The sequence below is a fragment of the Piliocolobus tephrosceles genome, chromosome 14 (genome assembly GCF_002776525.5).
Source record: "Piliocolobus tephrosceles isolate RC106 chromosome 14, ASM277652v3, whole genome shotgun sequence".
NCBI classification, from domain to species: Eukaryota; Metazoa; Chordata; class Mammalia; order Primates; family Cercopithecidae; genus Piliocolobus; species Piliocolobus tephrosceles.
In genome coordinates, this window is record NC_045447.1 from 2,237,941 (window position 1) to 2,247,233 (window position 9,293).

The 9,293-nt window shown below is 60.5% G+C and overlaps 1 long non-coding RNA gene across 1 annotated transcript; it reads left to right on the forward strand.

The window, feature by feature from the left end:
* The first annotated feature begins 215 nt into the window (after positions 1-215).
* LOC111553020 lies at positions 216-1,747 on the forward strand. Its single transcript, XR_002734808.1, has 2 exons — positions 216-877; positions 1,186-1,747. It is a non-coding gene; the product is annotated as an uncharacterized LOC111553020 (long non-coding RNA).
* The last annotated feature ends 7,546 nt before the right edge of the window (positions 1,748-9,293 follow it).

Genomic DNA, 9,293 nt, shown 5'->3' on the forward strand with positions numbered 1-9,293 from the left:
TCCTGCCGGCTTTGCTGCGCCCATGAGCTTGGGTTTGCCTCTAGCTGAGGGCATGGGGCAGGCGTGGGGAGCCGGTAGGCGCTGACCCAGCCCCAGGGCCCAGGGGAGGAGGGTGCCAGCTCTGTTTGGGAAGTGGGCTCTGTAAAGGGGCTTGGTTGGTTTATGCGAGGACCTTGGTGTCCCCATCCTGTGAGGGCTGTAGGTGTGGGGTAAATGCAGGGTGGGGAGGGGAGAGGGGCCAGGGCTGAGCAGGAGAAGCAGGCAGGATAGGTGAGGAAGAGGGGGGTGAGGAGGGTGCGGTTGGTCGAGGTTGCGTCAGGTAAGGAGACGGTGGTAGGCGAAGGCCAGGGGCAGGTGGGGTGGCTGGGAGGTCTGTGGTCAGAGGACAGGTGCTGGTGGGGCCTGGAGATGGCGGTGCTGCCCCCACCCTCCCAAGCCTGGAGGCCTGACAATTGCATCCAAAACATCCACAGCCACCATCGTATCAGCAGCACGGTGACCATGGCTCACAATGTAGGGACGAGCATTCGTGCTGCTTTCTCAGAATATTAACGACGGTCCCGGCAGAACGCTGTATGAATATTCATACGGAGATCAGTCAAGCCTGGGCTGGTGGATGGCACAGGGAGAGGGGCTGTGACGGGCTGGGTCCAGGTCCCAGCGGGCACACCTTGGCAGGGTGTGCCCATAAGTCTCCGCCAGCTCCAGTCAGGATCTGCCTCCCACGGGATGGAACAGGCCTGGGCCTATTGTATGGCCACAGGCAGAAGAGGCCGATGGGCGACATGACATCACCACTCAGTGATGGTCATCGTCCTGGGGGCCCAGAGGCTGGGGCGGGGCTCCTTCCCGAGAGACCCACAGAAGTTCATCTCAGGTTTTTTGGGTTTTTTTTTGAGACAGAGTCTTGCTCCGTTGTCCAGGCTGGAGTGCAGTGGCGCGATCTCGGCTCACTGCAAGCTCCACCTCCCGGGTTCACGCCATTCTCCTGCCTCAGCCTCCCGGGTAGCTGGGACTACAGGCACCCGCCACCACGCCCGGCTAATTTTTTTGTATTTTTAGTAGAGACGAGGTTTCACCGTGTTAGGCAGGATGGTCGCGATCTCCTGACCTCGTGATCCGCCCACCTCGGCCTCCCAAAGTGCTGGGATTGCAGGCGTGAGCCACCACGCCCGGCCATCTCAGGTTTAACAGGGGCACTGCTGCCTCAGATGCTGGGCAGTGGGTGGTGAGGTCCCTGTCCTCACTGGGGTCTGCAGCCAAGGACTGGCCACCAAGGCCCGGGACTGCCATCCTGACCTGGGTGGCCACGGCCAGTCCTCCTGGGAGCCTATAGCACCTTGGGCCTGTCCCCAGCTCTCACGGCAGGAGAGGTTTTTTCCCCACTCTGGTGGCCGACACCCTGGTGAAGGGATTTGCAGAACAGGAGCACGTGGATTTCCAGTTCTTCCCAGCAGGCACACGCAGGCCGGTACCCTCTCCCTCCCCTTTGGGCAATACTCAGGTGCTGCTAGACCCTTGGCCCTGCTCACTGCGTGGGCTGTGCTCCACCCATTCCCTCCCAGCAAAGGTGGTCCCTGGGCTCCCCTGACCTGAACTCTTCTGAGTTTGCTTCTCAGAACCAAGAGGGGCTGGCTCTGCGCCCTGCCTACCTGTCCAGGGGTGGGAGCTGCCCTTTGAAGCTATCAATCTGGGTTTTAAGTGTGGATTCATTATTTACAACACCCTGACATCATGCTGACATGAATTATTTGTATGTTTTTCAAATTGTGCTGTGATAACCCTGGCTGTCTTCCTGCTCCCATAGTGGATAAAAGCGTCCTAGAGAATGCCACCATCTCCCTTCTCCTCACAGCCTGGAGCTGGGCCAACCAGAGCTGAGCCACCATGGGTGCTCAGTGCAGCCTGGTTTGACCTCCACCCTCCTTCACCTGGCTGGGGTGCGTGCCTGGTACATGTATGTGTGCATGTACGTGCATGTGGGTGTGTTGCATCTGTGTGCCCGAGTGTTTTCTACTGTCGTGTCTTACGTCCTGGCCCTGCCGCCCTCCACATCCACGGCTCCTTCCCGTGTTCCCTCAGATGTTCCCCCAAAGAACGGAGGGACTCTGGCCCCTTGAGGAACAGGGAAGCCTCTGCCTGGGTAGCCATTGGCAGGTGAGTCCCGTGTTCCTGCAGGGAAAAAGTCTGCTTTCATTTTTTTTTTTTTTTTTTGAGACGGAGTCTCACTCTGTCACCCAGGCTGGAGTACAGTGGCCAGATCTCAGCTCACTGCAGACTCCGCCTCCTGGGTTCATGCCATTCTCCTGCCTCAGCCTCCCGAGTAGCTGGGACTACAGGCACCCGCCACCTTGCCTGGCTATTTTTTTTTTTTTTTTTTTTTGTATTTTTTAGTAGAGACGGGGTTTCACAGTGTTAGCCAGGATGGTCTCGATCTCCTGACCTCATGATCCACCCGTCTCGGCCTCCCAAAGTGCTGGGATTACAGGCTTGAGCCACCGCGCCCGGCCAAAGTCTGCTTTCAAATGCGGACGGGCAAGCACTCCCTTTGCGGTCCCCACACTTGGGGTCACCGGTCGCTGGGCTGATTGGCAGGAAGAGGTACAGCTCTGCGGCCCCTCGTGGGGCTGTGTGACCATCTGCCCCTCTCTGGGCCCAGCTCTTCTGTGAGATAAGGGGGCAGGAACCCAGGGAGGCTGGGCCTACAGCCTGCAGCGGAGTGAGGCGCTGGACTGGCTCTTCCCAAAGGAAGCCCTAGGCCGCTATTCTGTCCCCAGGTGGGAAGTTCCGGGAGGAGGAACCAGGGCTGGGGCTGGACTCGGGGGAGGGCTCCCGACGTCACCTGTGGCGTGGCTGCCACAGTGGGCCAGGGAGCTCCAGATTCCTGGGTCACTGTCTTCCCAGGGACTGGGTCAGGGCCTGGGTCGGGGCCATGGGATCACAGGAGCAGCACTGGAGGCTGGTGCCCCGTTCCTGCCGCCAAGACTGGGCAGACCCTCTCCTCAAGGGAAGGTGCCAGGGGCTGGCTGCAGGCCTCGCCCGAGGCAGATCTGATGACCTTGGGCCAGGGCACCAAGGCCATCTGTGGCCCAAACCCTTTCCCGGGGCTTGTTCTCAGGGATGTATCCTGGGTAGGGGGTGTCTCCAGGGGTTGGTCTGTAGGAGGATGCTAGATGCTCTCTGGGAGTTCTGAGCCTAACATGAACAAAGGAACAGGCTGCTGTCCCACGGGTCCCCGGGGCTTCGTGCATAGCAGGCCTTCAGCACCCACTTTCTGAATGACTGTGCCAAGGGCCAGCCGAGGCCTCCACGACTGCGTCTTCTGGGCAGGATGTCCCACGGGAGCTGTGCTTGCCTCTCGCTGACTTACAACTAACCCCACCCCCAGCCCGGGCACGGTGGCTCACACCTGTAATCCCAGCACTTTGGGAGGCCAAGGTGGGTGGGTCACAAGGTCAGGAGTTTGAGACCAGTCTGGCCAACATGGTGAAACGCTGTTTCTACTAAAAATACAAAAATTAGCCGGGCGTGGTGGCGGGCTCCTATAATCCCAGCTACTTGGGAGGCTGAGGCAGGAGAATCGCTTGAATCTGGGAGTTGGAGGTTGCAGTGAGCCAAGATCATGCCACTACATTCTAGCCTGGGCGACAGAGCTAGACTCCATCTCAAAAACAAACAAAAAACAACTACCCCCCTCCACACACACACACACACACACACACACACAGCACAGAAAGGCAGCCCTGCTGTTTGGGACCTGACCCCTTGAAGTCCTTCTGTCTGTCCTACCTGGGAACCTCTAGCTGCTGCTGAAGGCTTTCCCAAGCCTAGCTCTCACATGTGTCCTGCAAAGGGCACTGGCTGTCCCCTGAGCCTGACTTGGCCAAGGGGCTCTGCAGTGTCTCCCAGGAGGAGGTGAATCACTGCAGCCACCCGACCCTCAGCCTTCTCTAGAGCAGGAGGCAGCAGCTGCTTTACAGCTGCATAAAACATTAGAGGGAAATTTAGGACGAAAGAGGAAGACGATTAGAGCATCCAGTTTAAACCGAGGGAGGGCATACGGAACCCAAAACGGCACTGCCCTAATTCAGGAGCAGAGGGAGGCACGGGCTGTGCAACCGCTGACAAGAACCAAAATACTCACCCAGTTTTCTTCTGCGAAAGAGACCCAAACTCGCCTGACAAGGCACCCACAGATGTCCCAGGCCCTGTGGGAGCCGACCTCCTCCTCAGAGGGTGATGCAGCCCGCTCCATGCCCATGCCAGCTGGCCCAGGGCACAGCAGATGCTCCAGGTCACCATCCTTCCAGGGACCTGGCTTAGGGCCGTGGGATGTTCTGTTCTTTCCGCCAGGACTCTGTGGGCACCACCGTGGCAGGCCAGAGCAAGGCTGAGAAGTGGCAGGGAAGGAGCCACATCCAACTGTGCAGGCAGCTCCCCCGAGCTCCATCCCTGCTCTCTGTTCTCCCTGGACGAACTGCCCCAAGCCTGAGGCCGTGCAGGGCCTGGACAGCAGGGTCTCACCCCAGCCTTCCTGGGCCTGGGTCACAACACTCTTGCTTTCGGGTCAGCATCTGCAATGGTGCTTCCTCCTGGGGACAGGAATACAGACCCCTGGCTGGTCAGCTCTGCTGTGCCCCTCAGCTCTTGCTGTCCACCGGAGAAGATGGTCCCGGGGAAGCAGAGGCTCCCAGAGAGAGGGGCTTTCCGGGAGCAGTGTGGGGCCAGACGAGCAGGTCTCTATCTCCAGACCAGCCTTCAGCGACTTCCAGCTGCGAGATGAGGACACCCGGTCCTCACTTTAACCACAGGACCACAGAGACGAGGGGAAAAGCAAAACAAGGGAGGCCGGTGGTTTGGAGACCCTGGCTCTGCCCTCAGGAGCACACTGGGCCTGCCTGCTGGGTTGGTCTGTAAGCCAGTGAGCGCTCCCCACCCACCCCACCATGCACCCCGCATCTGAGCTGCCGGGGTCCCCGTTGACCCCCACGGTGCAGGTGTGCTGGTGCCATCGGCCAGATCCACCACACTGGGTCCTGGTTCAGCCTCCAGTGGAGCGGGGTCTACCAGATGACAGCAGGCCCAGGCCAGAGAAACTGAGGAAAGTGAGACCCTCTCAGTGGGGCAGAGCTGCAGGCTCACCCATATGCTGCTTTCCTAGGGGAATTTAGGAATCTCTGAAGCAAATGCATGCTTCAGTTACAGAGTAGTGCTTGAGCAGATTAGCAGGACTTGAAACTGACGGACATTCCTGTCCTGGTCCTGGTAAGGTGAATTAGAATAAAAGCAAACGTGCCCTGCCCAGGGTTTTTGGAAGTGAGGGGGTTTATGTGGGATCATCAGCTGCCTGTTCTGTCCTTCAGCTTATAGGTAAGAAGCACCAGGAAACACCCTCCCCCATGGACACTAAAGCAGGGGCCGTTCTGTCACAGAGCAGCCACTTCCAGATGGCTGTGCACCTGCACACCTGCTGGCACACCCTGCCCTGAGCCAGGTGAGCTCCCTGTACCTGGAGAAGCCCTGGGCTTGCATGGGTAGGCTGCAGGGGTGGAGGGGAGTGAGCTGCAGGGTGGGGTGGGACACCAGTGCTCACTCTCTCCTGAGACCGCATTCCTGGGCATCTGGCACGAAGGTCACAGAAATGGGCAGTGTTTGGCTGCACTTGCTGGGGGCTCGGGGCACTGCTCCAGCAGCAGCAGGGCAGTGCCCTGAGCCTAGCATCTGGGCAGGCGCTCCGCAGGGTGGCCTCCCGGCCCTTCACTGTTACTCGGGAATTGAAGCCCGAGTCCCTGGCGATGCCCCACTTCCCCATCTCTCCACTGCACAGAGGCACTGGGTCCTTTGCAAGATGCTCTGGGATGCATTCCTGGGACCCGGCCTCCCCTCTAGCCCTTCCGAGTTCCCTGAACCCTGGCAGACACACGGCCATGAAACTGGCTGGCAGGAGGCCAGAGGTGCAGCATGGACACCTCAGGGCCTCCTCCCCGCCCCAGAGGTCCCTATGCACAGGGCGTGGGGGCGGCATTCATCCCACTGGGGTGCGCCAGGGTGGACAGGCGGAGTGTGGCCTGTGGGCACCCGGAGGAAAGGGCTCTACTGGCACCTGTGCTGCGCTGTCTGCACCCCCGGCCCAGAGGAGCCCCACATGTCACGTCCCTCTTCTCATGGTGAGGATCTTCCCACCACCTCTGCCACCCTGGGATGCTCTTCTCCCTCTGTCACCCTTGCTCCACAGCACCTTTGGATGACCAAGAGCCTCCCTTTCCTCCCAGGGCCAGATCCTGAGCCGGCTCCACAGGCACCAGCAGGTCCCAGCACCTGTAGTTTAGAGCAGAGGATGGGCTGGGCTCAGGGGCTGCCCCCCAGACTCCGTCGTGGACTCCAGCGTGCACACTGGTCGCCTGAGATTTGCATTCAGCAGGTCTGGCCTCGGGACCCTGTGATTCCAACGGTTCCACCTTTCCCAGAGGCAGCTGCTCTGCCCTGGGGATCTCGAGGGATGGAGGGTGGGCAGAGAGCATCCAGGAGGTACGAAAGCCCAGGAGAGCAGCGAGGCTCCAGAGCCACTGGAAGAAGGTGGAGGAGGGCAAGGCAGCTGTGGCCAGATGCAAGATGTTAAGACAGGACCAGGAACCGGGGGCAGATTTGGAGCAATGGTTACCCCAAGTGACCTCCAGCCCCCAGCGACCTTGTCCAGCCATAGAGACCATCCCTGCATCATTGACCCAAGTCCAGTCTGGCCCTGATTCCCTGGACACTTGAGAACCCAGCAGCAACTGCCTGTCCCTACCTGGATGGCCACAGCAGCCCATTCGTCCTCATCTTCCCCATCCCAGGACATAGGGTGGCCTTCACAGGCCCACCTGCCCGACCTCAGTCTGAACACACCCCTTCCCTCCCAGCCCTCCTCGTTCCTCCTGGCTCCACCTTCACAGCCCCTCCCACCCTCCCTGGACCCCAGGGAGAGAACCCAGCGGGTCTCATAGAGCCCCCACCCCTGCAGCCAGACCTCAGGAGGCTCCCCTTCAGCTGCCCGCTCCAACGAGACGCAGTCCTGGCCCAGCCTCTTCCTTCGCCACCTCCTGCCTCCTCCATGGCAGACCTGGGTCTCTTTTTTAACCAGCCTGCCACCCCTGCTACTAGAACAGGAGCCCCAGAGGAGCAGGGGCCAGTGACCTTGTTCTCAACGGGGCCAGGTGCCTTCCTGCCCCTCCTGGGAGTCGGGGGTGCCGGCCCGCCCACATACCCCAGAAAGACGGAGGGCCTCACGTGCAGCCCTGCTGGCCACTTAACCTCTGGGCCAACTGGGCCCAAAATCTGGCCCTTCAGGGAACCCGCAGAGGCCTCTGCTGTGTCCACCTGGTCCCTGGCTCCTCCAGCAAGTGCTGCCTCCTCGTCCGGGGCGCGGGGGGATGTAAGTTCAGCTGCATCAAGGGCCCTGAGGAGGGAGCCTGGTGCTGGGAGAGCCACTGGAGCTCAGAGACAGCTTCCCTGAAGTCCTGAGTTGGGCCTTGGGGACGAGCTGGAGCTCACCTGCCCCTGCAGAGAGACAGGGGTGCTGGCAGAGGAGCTATGGGTGCAAAGGCCCTATGTCAGCAGCTCAGGGAGAGCCCAGTGTGCTGCAAGGAACAGTGTGGGTGTGGGGACCACGGCTGAGGAGTGGGCGAGGTCAGCAGCTCAGGCTGGGAGGGACATCTCTGAGCACAGAGGGACAGTTTCACTGCAGGGCAAGCTGGGTCCTTCCGGCCTCCTGGAGCTAGCCCTGTCCCCTCCACGCAGCCCAGTGCCTGGTGTGGACACAGGCCTCAAAAGTCAGCCCAGCAGGCACAGGCGCGAGCTGCCGGGATCAGCACGCTGGGCTTCACGGTGGTTACAGCAGTGATGCCCAAAACAGCCACCAGGATGCCAGGTGTCGTTGGCATCTGAGGCCCACAGAAGTGCCCTGTTACCCAGCAGGATCCTAGACAGGATGGGGACCCCCCAAGGGGTGGAGGGCCCAGGCAGTCCGGCCCAGGCTTTGAACTCATTCACTAGAATAACCGCCCTAAAGAAAGAAATGGCAGTGGGGGAGTGACCAGGGGCGCGGTCCAGCTCTTTAGGAGACGCAGGGCCTTGCAGAGTCACAAACACCTGCCTGAATCTCCCATTGTCCTGCAGGTGGGTGGAACCGCACCCAGTGCAGCTGGTGGTGGGGGTGAGGTCAGCTGGGCTTGGCCTTGCAAACTGCACACCTTCTAGGAGCTGGTTCCAGAACCAAAGCGGAGGTGGCTTCCCCCGGAGCTGCCTCAGGACCCCGAGGGGTGGTGTTCAAGGTGGACTCCCCAGGGACCTGCCAAGGCCTGATGTTCCGAGTGGGGCTTTGGCTGGAATGTGGCCTCAGTCTCTGGGTGGACAGGTGGGTGAGGCCCTGTCCAGTGTTCTGGGCCATTCTGCTGTGCACAGCCCTTGTTCCCTGGGCTCTGGGGACCCTGGGCCCTCGCTCTTCACCACGACTCAGCAGGCACCACCCTGGGCTCCTGGGCTGACTTCCTACAGCAGGAGGAGGCTGCCCCCTGGAGCAGCCTGGGGGCTACAGGATCGGGACTATTTTAGTAAAAAAAAAAAAAAAAGGGGGGGGGGGCAATGGGCTCAGTTTGAACCCCAAGCTAAAGGTACCAGGCAAAAACCCCAATTGGTGAAACACTGGGCCTGGCTTCTTCTGTAAGTTTGGGGGCTGCACCCAGGGCCCAGGGTGAGGCTGGTGGGCCCAGATTAGCCCCCAATCGCAAGGGCTGGCTCAGCAGCTCCACTCTCCGCCCCCTCAAGTTGGCACAGAGCAGGGCCCTAACAAGGGGGCCGTGGGAGCAGCCGGGGCTTTCCTGGAGCCTCTCTCTAGGACGGATGGGAGCAAAACCGACACTCTGATATGCAACCACGGATTATGATGGAAGGAAGGAACCAGCACTCAGAAAACAAAGAGGGGGCCTGGCGCAGGGCATGGAGGAGGCGCTGCTGTGAGAATCCTGAGCACTGGGAAGCAGGGGAGACAGCGGGCAGGGACTAAGGCCGCTTGGGAGCTCGTCTCCGCGGACGCACAGCCCCGGAATGTGCTAAATGCCACAGAGTTGTTCACTCCACAGTGGTTGCTGTCAAGTTATGTGAATCTCACCTCGATTTAGGAAAAAAGGCAAAAAAAAAAAAAAAAAAAAGAAAGAGCCCAGCCCAAGTCAGTATCTGCCTTTCTGGTCCGGAGGCCATGGCCCTGGGCCTGCCCCCCCCCCCCCCCCCCCCCCCCCCCCCCCCCCCCCCCCCCC